General features: G+C 35.9%; 1 protein-coding gene and 1 long non-coding RNA gene across 2 annotated transcripts in view; one reads left to right on the top strand and one right to left on the bottom strand.

The window, feature by feature from the left end:
• LOC150102219 (uncharacterized) overlaps positions 1–6692 on the bottom strand; it is a 136383-nt gene extending 129691 nt beyond the window's left edge. Inside the window, exon 1 of the long non-coding RNA XR_016548934.1 lies at positions 6592–6692. This is a non-coding gene — a long non-coding RNA (uncharacterized LOC150102219). The remainder of the gene's footprint in view (positions 1–6591) is intronic.
• The window catches only part of LOC150102218 (uncharacterized), a 51424-nt gene that overhangs the window by 9117 nt on the left and 18516 nt on the right, over positions 1–23791 (top strand). The window lies entirely within an intron of this gene.

The following is a 23791-nucleotide window of genomic DNA, read 5'->3' as shown; positions in this document are numbered from 1 at the left end:
TTTTCTCCATCCACATCTTCCCTCAGTTCTTTTACCGTTTTAAGAACTTCTTTAAAATTTGTATCTGATCGATACTCTTGTAAGAATATTTTTAAGTTTTCGATAGATTCTAAAGCAAGTGTAATGTTCATATTTTTGTCTTGAAGCATTTTACTCACAGGGTTTATTCTGTTAAGTAAATCATGCCCAGTTATAAGAGAGCAAATAAATTTGTAGTAATTTATTTTAGCACATAATGTTTGTGCTTCATGCTGAGTTTCTTTATTAAAATTTTCATTATTTAAAATTTCAAAAAGTGTGTCGTAAATTTCTCCTAACTGATATCGTAGAGGGCGGATTGTATTAATTTTACTTTCCCATCGCGTTTCTGATGGCTGTTTCAATGTTAATTGTTTTACGAACTTTAAAAGGATTGCGTTTCTGATGGCTGTTTCAATGTTAAATTTCTTACGAACTTTAAAAGGATTGCCCAATGTTTATAAGAGAATGAAACGAAATTGTATATTTCTTGAATAATTGCAAAGAAACTAATTGTATCCGTATTCACTTTGGCTGCATCGTTAATGATTAAATTTATAGTATGAGCAGCACATGGCACGTAAAACGCTCGGGGATTTTTGTTTAAAAGCAAATTTTAGAGCCCATATTTTTTTCCCTTTCATATTTGCCCCATTGTCATACCTTTGACCTTGCATGTCTTCAATGGGAATGTTCCATTTTTCCAGTCGTTCCATTATTGTTGCACACAAACCACGTCCTGTGGAATCTGATATATCTGCAAAACCTTAGAAGTTTTCCCTGATATTGACAATTCCATTGTCACAGGAAACAAAGCGAATAATAATGGTCATTTGTTCTGTTTTACTTACATCAGGTGTGCAGTCTAAAATTATGGAATAATATTTAGATTTTCGAATTGATAATAAAATTCTATCCCTGATTGCGTTACTTAAAGTTTCCAATATTTCATTTTGACTGTCTTTACTCAAATAGTGTACTCTATTGTTTCGTTGTAGGGCCCTTTCAACATGATTTTCCATAACGGGATCAAACTTCGCAAACAGTTCGACTAATTTTTAAAAAAAATTGCTGTTATTCCTTTCATATAATTTAGCAGATGATCCGCGAAAAGCTAAATTTTGGCTACTAAGGAAGTTTATAATTTCAATCAAGCGTTTTAAAACACTCGTCCAATGTTTCTTTTCCATTTCATACATGCTTTGAGTCTGACAATCAATAGTAGTTCTGTTTTTTAAATTTTTATCAAGTTCCTTCCATTTTAAGAAACTTTTCATGTGAGTTAAACTAGTCTCATGTCTATCAAAGTTGTACTTACATTTCTCCAATCGTTATAACCTTCTACAAGACTACTTGATTCAGTAGGTGCGAAAAGTTTGCAACAGAATTTAAAGTTTCGAAATAAATGAGTCATGTTCTTGGCACGAGCTCCCCGTTTTCCATTTTTCTATTATAATGCGTGTCACCAAATTTACGACCACATGTATCTCTGGTATATATTATATTTTTCTTTTGAACAGGCACCATTTCAATTAAAGCAACTCGTAATTTTTCATCAATATTTCCCCATTCACCTGAATCTTCTAAATTTACAGACCTAACAATGTGTTAGTTTCGTGGTCAACTACAACTAAATCTTCTCCTAACTGTTTTTCACTTAAATCCTGCGTCTTGTTATCTTGTTCAATAGTTGCAATACTACTTTCATGAAAACTGGATAACGTGCACGGTTCTTCAACTCTGATTTCTGATGTATCGAGTTGGTTACAATCTGCATCAGAATATTTTAATATTTTAACAAATTTATTAAGAGCCCCAGTTTGTTTCTTAACATCTGCTTCTTTCGCAGCATGACGCTTACGATTTTGTGCACCGGATAACTTTTTTTTTTAATTTTTGATTCCATTTCTATTTTATACCCACAAGAAATTATTACACAACACGACACAGAGACGAAATAATAGTTCGCACTGCGCTACTGCAACAGCCTACTGAGATGCGTACCATATCACTGGTTAACTAGCAACAAATGTTTTGTACGAAAATTCGTTTCTGCGCATAAAAACCGTCCACTGTTTCACTTTAGATAGACTGCACAACATTCTGCAGGCAAGCATTTAGCCTGCTCTCGCTGTAAACAGCCGGCTGATCAAAGAGGCGGCAATACACAATTTTTTAAACTTTTTATTCGGTGTATCCGGCCTTATTTATTTTAATATTGATCATTCTAAGAATTTTTTTGTTTTTATGATAAAAATTTTGTTTCTTAAAAATGAACTTATGAACCGTGCCCCGGCGGCGGCGCCCCCTTCGTCCCCCAACTGTCATTCTATTATAGAAAGTGAGTAGGCTACTGAAACATGACCTATCCTTCACAGTGCAATGCTGTGCTCCCTCCCCCCCCCCACACACCATACAATATCACATTCCTATCCACCCATTCTTGAATTTTGTCATTAACTTCCCCAACTTCTCGAATACTTTGATCACCACTCCTGAAATGCTAAAATGGTCTATAATTAGTTACATCGATCTTGGAACCACCTTCATGGAATGGAACTATTTTTATCTCCTTCCATTCCTGGAGTTATATATATATATATATATATATATATATATATATATATATACAGGGTGTTCGGGATAAATTTGACAGTTTCGTAAGGAAAAAGGAAATCTTCTTTGTATCTATTAAATTTAATGAATTGACAAAAAAACATTACAGGCAGAGTTAATTACAATACTATCAACAAGATTTACTCAAAATAACCTCCATTAGCATCGATCACAGCTTCAATTCTGCTTCGGAACCTCGAACAAGCTGATGCTACAGTCTCCCTGGGAAGGGCCGCAAAAACTGTTTTAATTTTATCCATTAACTGGGCTTTTGTATTACTGGAAGTGCGATTGGTGTCTTTTTCAACTGCGCCCCATACAAAATAATCCATGGGGTTAAGGTCTGGGGAGTTTGGAGGCCAAACATTTGGACTGGTGAAGTCGTAGAAATTTTTAGACAACCATTTTTGACTTTTCCCAGAGGTGTGGCAAGGGGCCGAATCCTGCTGCCTTACATACGGCCTACCATTGGCTACCCTTGTTATCCAGGGCTTGACTACAGTTAGCAACTCCACGAACAAAGCCGGAATTCCAATGCCAGGGTTCTTCAACACCTGTTCCTGCAGATTTGCGAGGAATTCTGCTGTACGAACGCAATCAGATCGTCTGCTAGGGATCTTTCTTCTTGCTACATCCTCGTAGTCCCCATTGCAAGTCTCTAGTTCATTCCTGATTGTTTTTACTGTATTCGGGGAGCATTGGGCAGCAGTCGTAATATCCTTATTTTGATGGCGGGCACGAATCATCATGATACAAGTTATTCTCTTCCATGATTCAGGTGGGTTCCAGCTATCCATCCTTTCTGACATCTTGTATATGAATGAAGAAGGGTCCAAACTTTTAAATGAAGAGAAGTGTGTGTTAATACATGTAACTTACGGAAAAATATAATTAATTATAAATATGTCAAATTTATCCCGAACACCCTATATATATATATATATATATATATATATAGTTAAACATACCAAGCAATTTTATAAGCTAGGTTTTAATCCTTTTTCCCAAGTAAGCAAACAGACAAGTAAATCAAGTTTGCGCCTGCACGTAGTGCAAGTCTGAGGCAACTCGTTGCAAAGGTGGAGTAAGATCCGATCACTTTTCTTGGTATTTTCCCCTAATGCAAAGCACATTCCCTTGCGGAGATGTATGATGCTATGCATTAAAGGTAATGATCACTACCCAGACCAGTTTCGACCTTTATTGAGGTCTTTTAACCTTGGTATTTTTTAGGTCAAAGGTAATGGTCACTACCCTGGTCTGGGCAGTGATCATTACCTTTAATGCATGGCATCATACATCTCCGCAAGAGAATGTGCTTTGCATTAGGGGAAAATACCAAGAAAAGGGATCGGAACTTACTCCACCTTTGCAACGAGTTGCTTCAGACTTGCACTACGTGCAGGCGCAAACTTGATTTACTTGTCTGTTTGCTTACTTGGGAAAAAGGATTAAATACCTAGCTTATAAAATTGCTTGGTATGTTTAACATAGTATATACCCAAGGCATATTAGGTTTATATAAACTCAGTCATTGGAAGCAACAGGTGACTCTTTTTTTACATATTTAAGTGATTTTTTAGTCGCCTCTTGATAGTTGTCAACCATCACTCTAACATTTGTCAATCTTCCCTTTAACACTGTTAGATCCGCTAACTGCAAAATGATACCCGTAATCATAATAATAAAACCAAAAAAAAAAAAAAAATTCCCATTAGTGATCTTTTAACTAGATTAATCATAATTTGTAAATAATTGACGTCGATCTTGAAAAACAGATGATATCTTCAGTTAATGTCTGAGAAAGATATAACGGAGAACTAACTGTAAGTAGCGCAAATCATTTATAAGAAAGTTTATTTTTTTCTTTTTTCTTTTTTTTTTTTGGCGTTTTCTTTTTTTTAAATTCGGCTTCATCTGTCTTGTCTCTAGTTACTAGATTCGTGTGCCTTTCTTTTTTTTTATAATCTCAAGCACACGCCACTTAATCAGGAACGAGACGTGAAAAAGCATAAAAAAAATATATAAAAAAAAAAAAGCATCCCCAGCCAAAATTGACAGTAGTCTGCTCATTGTTGACATATCACATGTCTTGTACACGAAGGCGTCGGCACAATCTCTGGCCACTTTTCCCTCATCTAAGGATCAGTTTCCAAACAGCCTCTAGCGTCGTGGACTGTCATACGGGACCTCAAAAAGTTTTGCCTTAGAAGGTGGGCTCTTTGATGAGCGGCAATTTTCTATTTGACAAAAATCGGAAACAAGATCTGTTAAACGAATCGATTGACTTGGGCTACTAAGCAGTGCTTATCGTTGGCAATAAGGTGATTGTAGGAAATCTGTTAAGTTTATAGAAACCTATCGATTATTTTTTTTTTAAAAGATTAGTAAAAGGTTCAAAATGATACTTGGAGCGTTTAGAAGCTGAATACGGTTTGACATTACTGGGCGAGAAGCAAGACTTGGAATCTGACTTCATTATCTTCAGGAAATTTATAGTTTTACGGCATTGCATCCCTGAACTTAAAATTATTGATTATCCTCGATGGATAAGTATTAGATCAACTTTCCAGCATGATCTGAAGATTATTATCATGGCAATGATATCACACATCACCATCATCGCATCTTAAATGGAAATGGATGATGGTTTGCAAGTTTTTTTGTTTTTTTTTTAAGTAGAACACATTATATATAGATATTAAGCGCCTATTCTATCGGATTTAATTTCGAAAGCACACACACACACATTATTCTGTACATTTTTATGCAGGCCGGCATAAAGAGGCCGCCATTAATATTTTGATCCTAAATATTGGAGTTCAAAGAATGGAACTATTTTTAATCTCCTTCCATTCCTGGTCCATTCATTTTATAATTTAAGATTATAAAATGAATTTATAATCTTAAATTATAAATTCATTTCCTGTTGTTTTTTTTTGTTTACATTCATAGCGAAAATTAAAGCGTGAATTCCACTGTCAAATACCTCCACAGAATCCCATCATTCCACCAGGTCAAAAACACTGTTTTTTTTTGTTTTTTTTTAGTCATCTTCTTTTTTCTTCTTTACTGTTGCTAGCGAGTAAGGAAGGAAAAGGAGTCATAGTTTATAAAACTCAGGGTTATGCTGCGATCTACTGGCCTCTTCATTATCTGGAAAATGTTAAAATCTCGAGCCCATTCAGTACTACCACCGACCGAGAAAAGAGAAAAAAAAACGAGGGGATAACAAGTTTACTTTTGACATTACACAAATGCTCCCCTTACCCAAGCAAAATTTGTGTGGGCATCGAGACTTATCTCCGAACAAGACGTGTGCAGCACGGATTGCCAAACTTTTATCGCAGTTGCATACACACGATTCGACTCCGAAGACTTACTGCTGTAGTGGCACTTGACTGTCAAAAGAAGAGATAGTCAGCGAAAACTACTTGTGGACGTGAAATGCTTAGTGGAGGTGGGGAATGACAATGATCAAGACCATAACGACTTCTCATTAAAGATGAGAATGGCGAAAGACAAACGGAAGAATTAATGTCGAATCTAAATTGCTTAAAACTTTTTTTGTTTTGTTTTGCAAAATGCATGATGTTGAGGGAATTTCAGTGGATATTACATGACACATAGAGCGTTGAGCAAACTGCCTCCTTCAAATTTATTAAGACATCCAATTAGCCAACAAGTGTAATTATTTCTAGCATCTTTATGATACGATAAAATGTCAAAATAAAGACATTTATAGCGTGAACGAATTACATAGCCTTAGCTTTGTAATTTATGTTTTTGAAATATTTTAAACTTCTATTTTTTTGTACTTAACATCATTTTTCGATTTCATAACTTCGAAAAAAATTATTCCTAAAAAAAAGTTACACTTTGAATGACTAAAAACGTAATGAAGCTAATTTTTAACCATTTTTAATTACTGATCCAACGATGTCAAAATAAACTTACTTTATTCTGAATGAATTAGCGTGCGATCTTTACTATGTTTGTATTGACGAGCCATTTCAATACTTCTCGAAATTACTGGAGCTATTGGATCACCAATTCACTTTATTAGATCGATTTCTTCTCACTACTACTTATAGGAGGAAGTCTGTTAGCGAAATCTTGAAGAAAATCTAAGGCCTTAGAGAAGACCATTGGAGGAGAGTCAGAACAGTCATCATGTCTGCAAAATATTAAAGTCAAAGCCCTTTGTAAACATGCCGGTGTCATATTAGTTTCCCATAAATGACTTGGACTATGGATTCGTTAACAGTTATATGATGCCGTGTAGACTTAGATCTCGAATTGATTCTTTTTTTCATTCTTTATTTTAATGGATTCCATCAGTGTTTAGTCTGCATGATGTCAAATGATGCAATAAACGTTCTTAATAACAATTATCGTAGAAAAAAAGGCAACTTTTTTTATTTCTAGAAAAATGGCCAAGGATATCGATTGACAATTTTAAAAACAGTCCAATCACAGTTTGTTTTATCAATTTCCACGTTTGCCTACAACGTTTTTTGTCTTTATCCAGTCTCAGAAAAAGAAAAAAAAAAGATATTCAACACGTTTAAGTGTATATGGTGCGGTAAAGATTCAATACTTGCGATGAAGAATGCTTCGCACTGTCACCACCATCAACCGTATCAGGCGACGCAAATAAATACATTTCCATCTCGATTTGGGCTAATTTCCTCACCTCATCATCTCCAATTTCAGTAAGTTCCGAGCGTTGGGTTGAAAAGAAGCACGTTTCTTAAGTGAGGAGCCTAATATATTCTCTGGGCCATGACCTCATTAAGAACGAAGTATAAAAACTAGAGAAGACATAGCCCCATAGGAATGTAATGCAACAGGATCTGTCACATTGAGTTGAACTTTAAAACCATTTGCATTGTCTAATTATCCAGGTGGAAGCTGGTGATGATGTCACAGACGCACGCGCGCGCACACATATTGCAGAAGTAGAACGTGATATCATGATACTTGGGTTTTTCTTTCTTTTTTTTTTTTTTAAGTTCTTTTTCATCGTGGACGTGGAAATATAAAGCACCTAGAAGACAGCCATGTTCATTCTACACGCTTTTATGGAGTCATGTGAGTCCAAAGGTGGGCAATATTAATGTAAATACGACTAACTATAAAGTGAATTTATCTATAACTCAATTTCTGAATATGTAATACTAATAAATCAAGAGCAAGTTATAATACTAGGGTAAAAAAAAAAAGGAAAAATAAATTTTTGTTCGCATTTGAGTTCAAAAGACGAAACAATTAGCGACAAGATGAGGCCTCGCAGTTTAAATTCTGACAGTTTCATGATGTCGTGTGCTCCGTATTTGAGGTATTTAGTTCCCCGTAACAGAATCTGACCCTTCAGGTTATATACGAACCTGTACTGCCAGTTCATATGTGTGATAGTTTTGTCTCCGGTGATCTCTTTCTCAATTGTCCGCACTAGTGCTACATTCCTCACTTTTCTGATGTCAAACGAGACATTAAAGCCCTTTAACACAACTATGGATAGTACACGACCGGTGTAATCTGGACAGTTATCGTATTTGGTTATCAACGGGGGCGACTCTAAGCATTTTAAGCGTTAACTGAGTAGCAATTATTCGCAAACGAAGAGCACTTTACATCCTCGCTAATCTACTGTTCGTGAGTCGTTGACAGGAAATACGAACTTATGAAAAGAGAGAACCATCCCTTCATAATGAAAGCTATAATGGCGACGATAAATTTTCCGTAATGTTATTACGGAATTTAAATCATAAAGGGGTCATTTTCGGCGAATTTCAAAAGTATGATAATACGGTGAAGTGTTTGGGATGCAGTTTATCAATTCGAAAGATGGATCTTCTTACGCGAGGAAGCCAGCGTCTGATTCGTCTTATTCCTCTCTCAAACTACAACACGGCAGTTCGACTCTTTACAAATATAAATTATTCCTTTCCCACTGGACACTAAATAGGCAATAATTTCGATATCAAATCTGTCTGCGTTATTCTAAGTCTTATTTGATTGTTGCTTAGTTTGGTAAACATCCAATCTTTCGGCTGAGATTTTCAGGTATCCAAAAGGTTTTTTAAAAATCGAAAATTAATTATTGGAAAACTTTATATAAACAGGCAAGGGGTGAAAATGTGCTTCTCGTGTTTGTGTATTATTCACACTCATCGATTAAAAGTTTCATAGAATAATGTTAAAGCTAGAACAACGTAGGCCATTCACAACTCCGATCGGCAAGTTTCCGCCGGGGGAGTATAGGGATGGCGAGGTCTTCGAACGCGCATCGACAGCTAAGAGAGCTGAACGATGTGGTGGCGATGAGTGCAGCGAGTTACATACGCTGCGCATATTAATTGAAAAAAAAAATAATAAATTTTACACCTTAGCATTTACATTAAGATGAAAACACCCTTCAGTTTTTATTTATTTATAAAATGTGCTGCACATTTTTATCACATAATCTATAACGTTTGCAATCAACGGCCTTAAAAGAAATGTGAGCCATGTAGGTAAGGTTAACACTGAAGACAGGAAAAAGACTTGGACCGTTTGATTTTTTTTTTTAAATTTTCGTTATAGTTATTTTTTGTAATAATAATTATTTCGTTTAAAAAGAACCAAATCAAACTTCTACTTGGCTCCATAAACTCATGTTTGTTTTTTTTATCCCCCCCGACAAAAGGCAAATCGGTCAGAGAACACACGCATGAGGCACTATACTCATCGCCTTAATTGACTTCGACCAGAATACCAAACGACCTAATTCCAACCACTTAGTGCTCTGTTGACGAAGACATAGCTAGAATTTAGTATGATACGATAGCACATCGGTTTTCGCAATTCTCTTCTAAATTTTTGACATTCCAATCAAAATGGCTTCATAAAAGATGTGTGTACTCTTATATTTGTACAGAGAAGCCTGAAAGTAATTTTAAATCAACATTCATTGTTAAATCCTGAATGGTTTTATTTGTTTATTTATTTGGGAAAACATTTTCGCTTTTTTTTCTTCATCCGGGCATTCGTTGATAGATTAATTTATTTCATTCTACTCGAATTCTATAATACGATAGGATGATAACATTTGGGTCTAAATAAAAGTAAACAAAATCATATGTTCGGTAACCATAGCAACCGTGAACAAAATCATATATTCGGTAACCATAGCAACCGTGAATAAAATCATATGTCCGGTAACCATAGTAACCGTGAATAAAATCATATGTTCGGTAACCATAGTAACCGTGAATAAAATCATATGTTCGGTAACCATAGTAACCGTGAATAAAATTTCAGTGACTATAGCAACTGCGAATTTACTGTGAACAACAATCATTTTACATTAAGGGACAAAAATGCAGTGTCGAATATAATTACGATTATACGGCCTTTTCGAATTCTGCTGCGTCTGCATTCTTGGGCGAGAGGAGGGGGGGTGCACTGGGCTAAAAGAGGAAGGAGAGTTGTCATTTATATATGCTTGGAAAAATAAGGGGAAAAAAAAAGACTAAAAGAGATCAAGCCTTTTTTTAAAGTAGAATTTTTCTGTTCCCTTTTTGCTCTGAATCCTCCATTTAAGTAGTAGTCTGGCATGCTTCAAGTGCTCGTGCATTCGCTGATGTACTTCCCCCCTTGACGCTATTACCTCCGGCAGTTATTTAATAAACACGCCATCTCGTTATGTCCCCCCCCCCCCAAAAAAAAACGCGACTCTCATTTAAGCAGGCAAGATTTGGCGATGTGGAATTTGTTATCATTGGTGTCAAGGATGAGAAATGCACTCGGTCTTCACGCAGCTCCCTGCGTCTCCGAGAGCTCTTCGCAAACTAAATGGTACTTTAAGACCCTAACGAGAGAGAGAGAGAGGGAGAGGGTATGCGGGGCGGTGTCCCGACCTTCGCGCTGCTACTAATGAAAAGCCAGCCGTGGTCGCACGTGTTGTTCCCGTTGGTCTGTATGTGGGCTGTGTGAGGAACCAGCTTGTCGAACAGTGTCCTGGGTCCAGTGCCGCATCATTTCCTTCGACCCCACGCATGCCTGGCGTTCCAGCAGCAGCATGCAGTGAACAACCTTCTGCTCCCTGAACCGAGCTTTAGTGAGGGCTACTGCTTATGGGGGGAAGGGGGGGGGGAATGGCGATTGCAGAACGAACTTACAAACAGCGCATAGGTCATCTGATTTCGCAAGAACTAAGCACACCTTCTATAGTCTCTTCCTTATCGGAACAATAAACCTGAGCCAATGAAGCCAATATTTGTTTATATTGTGGAACGGAAGTCAAAAGACCAATGGAACCGCATTCAGGCCTGTCTGTACCCTTTACGAGACTGGCCAAGTAGGAATGCTAGAATCTACTTCTGCCTTTTGTACTTTGGCACTTTCGCGGGACCCAAATACTGTTGCAAATGTTAGCAATAAAAAAAAAAAAGTGATGTAATTCCGTTGTACTCTTACGGGGGGGATGCAAATTCCATTTATTTAGTCATCATACCACGAAAACTAGCGTTAAATCCCATGTGTTTGGCTGTATATCGAATCGTGGTCGTTATAATGAATACCGCATCCAGTCTTATAGGGCGATTGCTGTATATAAAATAACCGGAAATCACTATTTAAATAAAAACGTAGAGAGAAATGAAATAAAAATAATAATCCCAAAAAATTGTTTCAGGCCTACAAAAAATATAAAAAAGAAAAATGTAGCCTTATCCGGTTATTGAGGATTATTAGACAGTGGATGGTGGATTATGTAGTGTAGAGAGAGAGAATTGTGTGGTGTAGAGTGCCCTCCTGAGATTTTTCCCCCCTTTTAATATTTACTTCGATTGATTCATTCAATAATAATTTGCACATAATGGTAGCACCCTTTAAAAAATTACAGGAAAAATTTTAAATGCGATAATCATTCTTCAAATTTACAAGTGATAATATGTGCGCAGTCTAAAATGTAACAGTGCACAATTTTGCTATTTATTAAATTTTACAATACGGACACAATGGGACCTTTATCAACAAGCACTCGCCTTTAGGTGCTTATTGATAAATGTGTAGCGCATCATTGATCTAGCGTTAATTTCAGAGAAATAAATTTTAAAAAAATCTAAGCTTGCTAAATTAATATAAAATTTAAAATAACTAATAAACAGAATATAGAAAAAGAAAATAATGTGCTGCCCAAAATTTGAAGAAATTGAAATTGTCGAAATATATATATATATATATATATATTTTAAATACATTTTAAGGTTCCACTGTACAGATGGTACTTTTTAAAATATTTTGGTCTATTTCAATAGTACATACATATTTAAAAAAAATTACTTTTCTTTGTGAGAAAACTATCCATGGACGCCCGTGTTTGAGATATATAAATAAAAGAGTGTTAATCTGGTTGGTTTGTGTTCAAAAGGCTAAAACGACTTGGTCAACAGACTCCGAAGATTCAAGTTTTGTAGTCAGTGGTACTGCCTCTTATCTTTTGATCAAGCGGCTGTTCTACTGCCAGCTCCGTTTCAGCCAAGGGAAGTCGATGCACCAAAATATGTTGCCCCTTTTGGAAGGCCACAGAAAACATACTGAAAACTAATACATGGCGTGTGCTTTTGTAGCCTACGAAGGGTTAGCCAACAATAAAAAAAAAAAAAAAATAATAATAATAATTCCATCAGTCCGTAGTGAAAGTAGAAATGAAATCAACGGGTTGAAAAGGAAACTTCACACCATTAGTTTGCAAACCGTGAACTAATGGAGTGAAGTGGAATCGAATTGCATTTTAAAACGGCAAGACGTCCGCAAAGGACGTGCGGGACGTGTCTATTCTGTATAAACCACTTGCAGGGAGAGATTTTCTATATCAGGGACAGATGATATAGAAATGCTGCTCTATAGAAACTAAACGCAATTCTTTTAGGTTAATCAGGTCTTTGTTAAGCATAAGGGAAGATCTCCAGGAGAAGGAAGTTCGTATAGATTTGCCGTAGTGGAACATTTATTGATGGTAATACAACCCAATATTTTTTACTTAACTGTGACTGTCGACTAAATGTTGCTTTGAATAAATATTGAATCTTTTAAACGACTTTTGCCACGTAAAGCACTCATTTCAATATGCGAATCGATCGTCGAATATTGTGGTTTGAGTTAAGAATTTTAATGTCTAATACGGTGGTTCTTAACCTTTTCGAAGTCACGGAACACTTTTCATTATAAGAAAAATTCGGGGGAACACCGAAAGCATTAGGGTCATGAAACTAGCAATAAACATATGCATGGACTTTCTTTTTTGTAAAAATGGAACTTATTTTAATGCGATACTTGAGCTTGTCTGATTTTGCAGATTTCAGCAATATTAGGTTTAATATGTGATATAGCTATCCTCATCTCTGTCTATATTAGTAAGTCTTTCACGCTTTTTAGTTTTTATATTGGTTAATATTGAGAAATCGAGCTCATACAAATATCATGTTGGAAACTGTAACAATATTTTTAATGCCCTTGTAGAGAGAGAGAGAGCTGGGTATTTGGCTTGGACAAAAATCCAAAATGTCGTGTGACATCTTTCACAGACGGAACACTTATAACCAGTTCGCGGAACCCAAGTGTTCTGGGGAACACCGGTTAAGAACCACTAATACAATAAGACCCTTTAAAACAGCTTTATACCTTTCCCCCGTTGTCTTAAACCATTCCTTGTGTTTACGAATACGATTCTATTAAATCGGAATGGGTTCTATCTAACGTCTAATTCTTTGCAATGAAACAGGCGCTGCTATTATGGAAAGCAGGTCAAAGGATCAAAGCACGGAGGGAGGGGGGAGAGGGAGGGGGGAGAGGGAGGTGAATCGTTTGAGACAAAAAAAAAAGAAAGAAATCCCACACGCACCCACAGCTCCACGAGACAGTACAATAAATTTGACCATTTTTCCCCTCGTGTTTCCCAGGCACTGAAGCCACGCGTAGCACGTGGTTCCATTTTCGGGAAGAGTAGTCATAAACGAGTGATTACCCCAGCCCCCCTCGATGACGGGTATATTAGCCGTTTTTCCCCCTACTAGTAGATAGTCCCCCCGATTTGCCAGCACCGGTGTAAAATTGCTTTGACGTGAAGCCCAGTTTCGCACAGAATGCGGAACATTTCTCCTAGTCAGGGACGGGGGAAACGACTACGTTTGAAGGAGGGGCTTTTATTGGCCGTGAACGGTGCGTAGTGTCGCTGTGCCGAAATGGAAGGGACCCATTTCAGCGAAGCAACAAATACTCGGTCCAAGAAGGAGGTTAATTAATCTCGGCTGACCTTGTTGTGGAGGAGAATCGGTCCTTTCTACCCCACTATGGGTTTCTCACCCCTCCTTTACTCTTTGCACGCCTTTTGGTGCGTAGGTGGTCTTCGGAGGAGTTCGCAAGAATCAGAGCAAAGAAAAGTAAACGCGACGGATTGCCTTTTGGAGATCAATTTGTCAAAATATTCGATCAAAGCACGCTGTACTTCGTAAAACTTCTAATATAACACTAGGATCCATAAAAGGCCACTTCTGTATTGAAATGAGCGGAATACCATCTTGATAATTATTCATACAAAGTTCAGAAACGTCAGAAAAAGAACTATAGGCTTTGTGTGTGTGATCGCGCGCTTATATATTTAGACACATTCAGAATTTGGCAGAAAATAATACGAAAAATCAATAACTATGTAGGCCAATTTTGGTTTCATGCTATACACAGTCATTTTACTTTTTTTCCCCCCCTACAATCCAAACCTACCCGAAAATACAATACAAGCAGTTTCAACAGTAATTAAACTACAACAATAAGGGACATATTTTAAAGCCGTTTTTATGTCTTCTATCAACAACTAATATTAAAATATCTTTTAATATTTTCCCCTCGTATCTAAATATGAGGAAAAATATTTTAAAAAACGCGCATTCATATTTATACACTTACTCTTTTTTTCATTTTATTAACTGATTCCATTTTAATATTTTCCATTAAGTAATTATCTGTTTCATTATTTTTTACATTTTTTATTATTATCAGTCCTTGTAGTCTGAAATAATATATTCACGTTTTCAGAGAGTTTTTTTTTTTAAATTGATTATTCGTATATTTCATTCTTTTATAAAATCAGCCCTAATCTAGACCATAACCACAGATATTTTATAAATTATCTTTTATGGTTTTTCTGTGTTCCATTTACGTTATTGTTTTATTCCAACTTTATGCTTTTTTGAAAATTTTAACTGATGTTTTTGTTTTTCCTTTTTTTCCCCTGTATTCTTGTTTCTTTATTCTGTTGTCTTTATTTATATATTTAGTCATTCCGTAGGCAGTATTTTTGGTTTAAAATTTACGTTTTCCATTTCTTTATTGTACTGGCGTATACTTTTTTTATTTTTCCGTCTCCAATTACAATTCATTCTTAAGCTATGGAATCCAACGCTGCTATTTTTTTTTAGCTATATACATGTATATTAGATTTTCTCATTTTCTCTATAATATTTGCTTTTTCTCTCACTTGTATTTCATGGACACCCTGATGCAGCTGATTACCACCAGAATCTTGTAGTAGAGTAATGTTATCGAAGTCCTTTTTATTTATAGCCTTTATGTCACTGCAAGGAAATAAGTTTTGCAATTTCCACATAGCAATTACCAATTTAAATTTAATTCCTTTTAAACGTTATGGTCGCATCTTCGGAATGATCATATGTAATGATATTTCTTTATTATATTCTTTATTTAGAGTCTCCATAGTTGGTATAGACAAGCTTTCTGGTCGAAAGACCTAGGTTCGAACTCCCTTCTAGGACCTGAGGAACCTTTTTTCAGGTCTTTTCAATCAAATGGTAAGTTAGCCAGTCTCATACGGAAACTCGGGGTTTTGATCCCTCATAATATGTACGAAATTTACTGGTGACGATTGCTGTCTCCAAACGTTTCACTGAGAATAACATGTTCCTACTATCCATACCAAAGGTGTGGATAGTAGGAACACTAGCAACGTTAGTATAGATCGATTCAATTACTCACATGTGGGCATTTTTGATTTTTTTTTAAAAAAATTGTTTTAAAACAATTAAAACACTAAATGAAAAAATAACTACATATAACACCGCCCTATGTCTTGTGACATGGGGGGGGGGGGTACTTGCATAACACCAAGATTATGTTTGGTAATTCGTCCTAGCAGAAGGAGTTTCAGTTACTGATTTATGCTAGAAGGGAAAAAAATTAGCACGCTGTCCAGATTCATTGTGCCTAAAATACTACCGTAAGATGTAACAAATTCCCGAAAACCGATTTTTTTTTTTTTTAAATGTGAATTCAAAGCACAAAACATCTAAACTAATCTACATACGGCAGAGGTGGAGTATGGGTCACTTCTGTTCTAGAAACCAAAGACGACTCTTTCATGCTACTTGGCCTCTACTGAGCATGATGGTTCCAAATCATATGATGAAATTCATCGACCACATAAACAAATTCACAAATCATCCATGATGTTCGCTGTGAGATTGTACTACGACCCTGGTTGGAGAGCAGACAACTATTCTCTTTTTAGGTAATTCATTACGAGTAGGTTTACACTGACTTAATAAATATCCAGGTTTTAACTCCTAAACGGTTTTTTTTATTATTTTTTATTTTTTATTATCATTAACATTAAATGTTTCTTCGGCATGGTTCGCTGTCTATATAAGCCAAAACTAAAAAAAAAAATAAATAAATAAAATAAAAATAAAAATCAAGCATTTTCCAACAGTTGTTATTTCTATAAATTGAAAAAAAAAAAAAAAAAAAAACTGAAATGATAGCTCACGCACCAGTCTCTACATTGTTATGTAAACTCTGTATGGGATTGCTGGTATAGGGGAAGTCATGAATGTTACACATATGCCTAATGATACACGTGATTAAACTTTAAACTTTCATTCCAGGACAATATTTCTAAATAAAGTACATTCCATATTATCCTAAGATACTCGTATAGGAATCAACAACTTGAGCTTCACTATGCGAACAACTTGATGACGATTATTTTTACCGCTATCAACGAAATGACATTTAAAATTTCCGTAGCGTGTAAAACAGAAAACCATGCACTGACATGCAACCCGCAGCTTCCAGAAAAGTATCTTGCCATAGTAAAATTCATCACGCAATTTTTTTTGTTTTCAGTTGTAAACACACACACAACTTTACACACTTTATCTGAAGATATGTCGCCATCGGTGATTTACAGCTTCACTATTGCCATAGCAACATTTTGCATCAGTCCTAATGCCGAGTTTAATTGGTAATTGACAAAACAATCATATCGTTTAGGTGATGTGGAGAACAGTATCCTGTTTGATGTTATTATTGTTTTATTTTTTGTTACTTTGAACAAAAAATAAATAAACAATACAAATAATCTAACAAGATGGAAGGGAATGTGATGGGCGTGATGGTTAAATCCATTTTAGAATGGATTTCAACCATCTCAAATACCAGATTTCAATATCCGTCTAGCAAGATCGAAATTATTACATGCATACATGGAAGTAAAGGCAGACAAAATTATTTCGTATTTTGTATAACGTATTTTAAAAAATAACATGAAAAAGTCATGCGATTTTTTTAACGTAATTGCTAGTAAGACTGCAACATATACACACAATTAGACGCTTCTTAATCTTACAAGTTGATTTTCAATCATTGGCCTACCTCATGTTATTTCAGTTGCTTATTTTGACAATCAATATTATGCATGCCTAAGGAGACTGACCTATAAACAAGAACTGAATTAGCTGCTATAAAAGTCAGATAAATTAACAACAACAAAAAAAAGTTTAATTTCTTTATGTTGAACGTTCAATCCGAAAAATAGCTCACAATAACGATATATAATAAGTTTATTAATAAAATATCTTTGTTTAAATATCGATAGATGCAATTTAAACTCAACAGATTTAGCAGCAAATTAATAACAATAAAGTAATAAAATAAATATTTTTAATACAATTCATCAACAGACATTTATTTATAAGATACATAACTCTCTCCTAATCTATAAATAAAATAAAATAAAATAAATTCTATGACGTCTTTTATTTATTTATATTAAATAAATAAATAAATCCATTGTCTCTATATAAAACCGATTAATCTATATTATACAACCTATATTAAACCATGTGTATAATTTTATTAATATAAATCCAGTAAAATTATAAGTCTTTTCAAAATAATTAGCTAAAAATTAATTGAATTCACCTCACTTTTTAATTCTTGCAAAGCGCCATCTATTGTTGAACAGTAATAAATGAAGGGGGGAAAATGTTATAATATTAACCCAGAGGCTTTATGGGTCTCTGTTTGTTTAGAAGATTTAATATATTGCATGATGTTTTCTAATTCTTTCATGCACAATATAATGATGACCAAACATACTTATGTTCTTTTTTAAAATCAAGCTTATATCATTTTGCTAATTAAATAACTGACGGGGGACAGTTTTAAAAAAATCCACAACAACAATGTATCCTCATTTTCTTTCACGCAGTCTTTCATCAAATTATCTCAAGTCAGTGATTAATAAAAGCAGGGTCATATTTCATATTAAGTGGCTTTCGACTTTGGCCAGTTTTCGTTTCATACGAATATTTAATTACAATGTTAAACACCAATCTTCGATGAAACCGTAACCAAACGATAACCGTTATTATGACTTTTTCTTTAGAATTTACCTTAAATAAGACTGATGATTTTCGATTAATATTATTCTTCATTTAAATTGTGGATTCTGATATTCCACACATTAAACTATTAGATATGATATAGATCTACGCTTAATTCATTAAAAGGAACCAACTTACGCACTCCACTGTAACGCTAGCATTTAAGCTAATAATTGTTTTTCATTATAAGTTGAAGCATGCGCAGAACTGCGTGCGCTTGAATAAATAAAGTACCAAACGTTAAAGGTGGCGTTTCAATTTGTGATAATAATTTATACCAAAGGAAAAATAAATACGTTGAATATTAATAAATTAATGAAAGCAAAATGGCGATAAATAAGTTTCTCATGGAACCTATCTATATCATTATGTAAACTTATTAAAAAAATTTGACTTTCTCTGAGACATTAATTATATTACACAAATAATTGATAAATATTCCTACATTTTTAACAGCGTCTATTATCACGGTTTATTAGTCTTGTCTTTCCAAATGGTGTCCATTGGTGTTGGGAAAGTCTTGGGTTCGAATCTCGTTTACGATAAAAGGAACCTTTATAAAGGAATTTTAAAAGGGAGCTCAGCTAGTCTCATGGAAGGAAGAGAGTTTTTTCTACTAAACAAGCAGATGCTAATGAAGCATTTTTGAAAGATATTCATAATAAAATTTGTCTCTCTGAGATAGGGATGATATGAATGATTATCACGTCAACATAGTCCATTTGTTAGTTCACTAAATATTTGTCAAAGCGATATTTTCCTAGACGATACCAAAAACAAAGAATCTATGCTTTACTGAATCTATCTACAACACCTAAGGTGGATGAGAGTTGGAAGGTCTCTTTGGATCTGCGCTGATTCCATTCTTCAGATCATAAAAAAGATAGGATAGGATAAGATAAAGTTCTTCAAACCTTTAGCTAGAACTAATGACAAAAGAATAGCAACTGGATGAATTATATTTGTCGTCGTTTCGGAACAGACAGAACAATACGCTAATTTCCAAGCAGTGTGTGTGTGTGTATGTATATATATATATATATATATATATATATATGTGTGTGTGTGTGTGTGTGTGTGTACGAGAGTGATCTGAAAAGTTCTCGCCCTAACAATGAAAAAACGAATTTATAATTTCAAAATTATTTTTATTTTTCAACATAATCTCCCTTAAGACTAATCCATTTATTCCAGCGATGCTCCACCGCATTATTTTGTTCTCGGTAAGACCTGCTAAATATCCCTCTACAGCTGCAATCACCTCTTGATTCGAAGGAAAACGCTGACTAGCGAGGAACAGTTTTAGTTTTGGGAAGAGATAGAAGTCAGAAGGAGCCAAATCTGGGGAATAGGGTGGATGTTCCAGCAATTCATAGTGCAGATCCCTTAATTTTCCCATTGGCAAAACACCTTTGTGGGCAGGTGCATTGTCCTGATGAAAGATGATTTTTTTCTTCTGCAAACCGGTCCGAAATTTTTCGTCGGGTCTGGTTAAAAGATCGGAATAATATTCCCCGGTTATTGTTTTACCCTTTTCAAGATAATTAATAAACAAAATGCCTTTAGCATCCCAAAACACCAATGCCATGACCTTTCCTGCTGATAGTACCGACTTTGTCTTTGGCGCTGAACAACCGGCTTCTGTCCATTGTTTTGACTACTGTTTGGATTCTGGTGTGTGATGGTGAATCCAAGTCTCATCCATAGTAATAAATCGACGCAAAAAATCAGTTTAATTCTTGTTAAAACTTTCCAAGCACTATTCAGAGATTTTCATGCGAGTACGTTTTTGATCTGCTATGAGCAGCGCGGCACCCATCTTGCGTAAAGCTTTTTCATATGCAATTCTTCATACAAAATATACAATTCTTCATGCAAAATATATCCTACACATTCTTTTGAAATACCTATATTCTCAGCAATTTCACGCACTTTGACTCGCAAGTCATTCAATACCATATCGTGCACTTGATCAATGATTTCTGGTGTTGTTACACTTTGTGGACGTCCTTCACGTGGATCATCTTCAAGACTGGTATGGCCACGTTTAAACTCGGCAGCCCATTTCTTAATTGTCGAAAACGAAGGAGAAGTGTGCCCATAAACTTTTATGAACTTCGGATGTATTTCTTTTAGAGTTCAACCTTCTTTTACAAAGAATTTTAAACCTCATGATACTCAATTTTATCAATTTCAAGGGATACAAAACACTTTTGCTTCAGATAGCTGTATAAAACAAACTACTTGATAGAAAAAAACCAACTTAGAAAAAAAATCGTGAACTGTTTAGACCACCCTTATATAGAGGTCTGCAGTGTTGCTAAGGCATGACTCTCTGCAGACAGTTCTAGTGCTGACAAATGTCATCACTAGAACTGTCCGCCGCTGATGACGTGAGAGATGCTTGAACATTCCAAGACAGTTCTCGTCGACCTCGGTCTGTGGTAGCACCATCAACTTTCCATCTACGAACGACATAAGGAACAATGGATTTCGGTATACTCTGACCGGCAGCAATATTTCAGACAGAAATACCACTGATGTGACATTCAACTACCATCCCATGTTGGAAGTCTGTCAGTTCAGCTGAATATCACCATCATAATCAAATTCCTGAAATGTACCCTCAAAAGGTGTACAGGATATGATAGTACTATAGAAAACTTACATCATTACTAACATCCTATCTACAATTTTCCTCCAACTCAGTCTGTTACTTGTCAAGACTCCAACATCATCAGATCTTATATTTCTGTCTTCTGAGGCACTCTTTACTGTATCAATCTACCTATATCTTGGTCTTCCTCTGGGTCGTTTTCCTGCCAACCTGGCAGAGAACACTTGTTTTGCTAATCTTTCCTCGCCCATTCTGTTTAAGTGACCATACCACCTGAGATTAGCTCTGTAATGCATTCCTGGATGCTGACAATGTCAAGTTCTTTCCTAATATCCTTATTTTTAATATGATATTGCCATTGATGCCATCTGTTCACGCCTCTAATCTTTCTCAGGACTCTCATATCTGCAGTCTCTAGTCTTTGGTCAAGTGTTTTACTTCTGCACCAGCTCTCAGATCCATAAGTTAAAATTGGTTTGAACACAGTCTTGTATACAGCTAATTTAGTGTTCCGACTAATTTCTTTCTTATTCCATATGAATTTATTCAATTGACTTCCCACGATACCAGCTTTGCTGATTCTGTTGTCTATTTCTATATTTAATTTACCATCTTCACTAAAAATCATGCCTAAGTAGCTGAAATGTTTTACTTGTTCCACAGGTTCTCCATTCACAACACAGTTGACATTTTCAACGATTCTGCCTATTTTCATTGTCTTTGTCTTTTTATTGCTGACCTTCATACCATATCTATTACAACAGCTATTCAATTTAGTCAGAGAATCTTGCAGACTTGTAGCGGATTTATTTAGAAGTATAACATCATCCGCATAAAGCAAAGAGCTGACATTAACATCTCCAATTTCGATATCATGTTTAATACCACTTTCCTTCATAATGTGATCCATATAGATAATGAATAACAGAGGGGATAATGTACATCCTTGTCTCACACCAGATTTAACATTAAACCATCTTCCTGTACTTCCTTCCATTCTAACTGCTGACTTACAACTCAAATAAAGACTAAGTATTGCTTGATATAATGTCCCATTGACACCATATGACTGCAGCGTATTGAATAGCTTCTCTCTTGGCACCTTGTCACATGCCTTCAGCTGAATGTAGCCTATTGATATCAAGTAAAGTGCACTATATTGACACTATATTGACAAATACGTTTGTCAATATAGTGTGTGTGTATATATGGGGGGGGGTATACACATACACACACAATGTTGGTATGTGAAAATCAACGGACTCCCCTTCCCCCGTTGGATCAGAAGCATCGTGCCATGTAACGAGTCACGTGTTTGTATCCGACAAAAATTGGAGGAATATGATGCTTCCAAGTCAGTGCAACTGTGTGGATGAAATGGCCAAGAAGGGAGCTGACTGAGTTTGAAACCAGCGTTGTGATAGAATTCCATGTTTGCAGGCCTACCTGTTCACCAAATTGTTGACAAATTGGGCCATCTCAGATCAATAATCAGTACTACCATGCTGAGATAAAAGCGCAGGGAATCAACTGCAAGTGCTACCCGCAGTGGACGACTCACTACACTCACCAAACATAACCGTAGGGTGCCATGAAGGATAATATGTAAAAACCTCCATTCGTTGGCAGACACGTTGAGTGTGGAGTTCGGGGCAGCGACTGGAACACGAGTCTGCACAAAAATATTCCGAACCGAAGCTCACAACATGGGTTCCATGGTAGGACCGCAATATGCAAGCTCACATTAAAGCTGCATATTATCTGAACTAATATGCAGCTTTTAGTGGTGCAAAGAGCGTGTGTAGTGGGACATGGAAGCTTGGACAGCTGTGTTGTGGAGCGACGAATCTCTATACCCTCTACTGAGCAGATAGACAATGTGGATGTGGGCGATGTCCAGTGAATATCTCTTACCAGATTGCGCAACTCAACTATGAAATTCGGTAGAGGCGGCGTGGTGGCATGGTTGTGTTTTTCTTGGTTTGGCCTCAGACCTCTGCTTGTGGTTCCACAAACACTGAACTCCGAGAGATATCTGAACATTCTGGACAATGCAATGCTTCCAACTTTGTGGCGTTTTTACAGAACTGACCATTGTCTCTCTCAGCAAGACAATGTACAGAGTCATAAGGCTGCTGTAACTGCGTGGCTTGTGGATATGAATGTCAACACACTTAACTGGTTTCCACCTCGACTCTATTGAACATCTGTGGGATGAAGTGGAGCGTCGGCTGAAGTCAAGAGACGTCCACCTTACAATAGTCCAGGACCTCATTAAATGGCTACAGGAAGAATGGTCCAAAATTCCCATTGACTGCTATTGTACGCTTGTAGAAGGTACATCCCGTAGGATTGCTGCGGCCATCGCAGCAAAAGGAGGTCCACATCTTATTAAGGTGGGCGCCATGGCTGTTTGTTCCTCACACTATGGTGTCCATTGACTTCTTTCCAAGCAGTGTATATATAATAGCTAATAATAATAGGTGAAGAGGCAGCAAACTGAAGAGAAAGAGATACAATCAGAACCCGAAGACTTTTTTTTCTTATCAAAAGTTATACGTTTTTACTGCAAATTTCATCAGTGTATTAAAGCCCAAGGTGTAGAAAATTTACCAGAATTTATAAATTCTCCATAGTATCTTTCTATCTTTCCTTGTTTCTTGCTAAAGTACAAGGATAATCATGTTATAAGAATGATCTGATTCGAAAAAAAAGCTGATGTTGAGAGAGCAAGTAGGATTCTAGAGAATTCTGATGGATACGTGTACTAGGGCAAAAATAGCAGATATTTCCATCTCTTAGAACTGAGTCA

The sequence above is a fragment of the Typopeltis vanoorti genome, chromosome 10 (assembly GCF_054136105.1).
Source record: "Typopeltis vanoorti isolate ZY-2024b chromosome 10, IOZ_Tvanoo_1.0, whole genome shotgun sequence".
Lineage (NCBI taxonomy): Eukaryota > Metazoa > Arthropoda > Arachnida > Uropygi > Thelyphonidae > Typopeltis > Typopeltis vanoorti.
The sequence above is the reverse complement of the archived record's forward strand: the minus strand, read 5'-3'. Positions and strand labels throughout refer to the sequence as shown.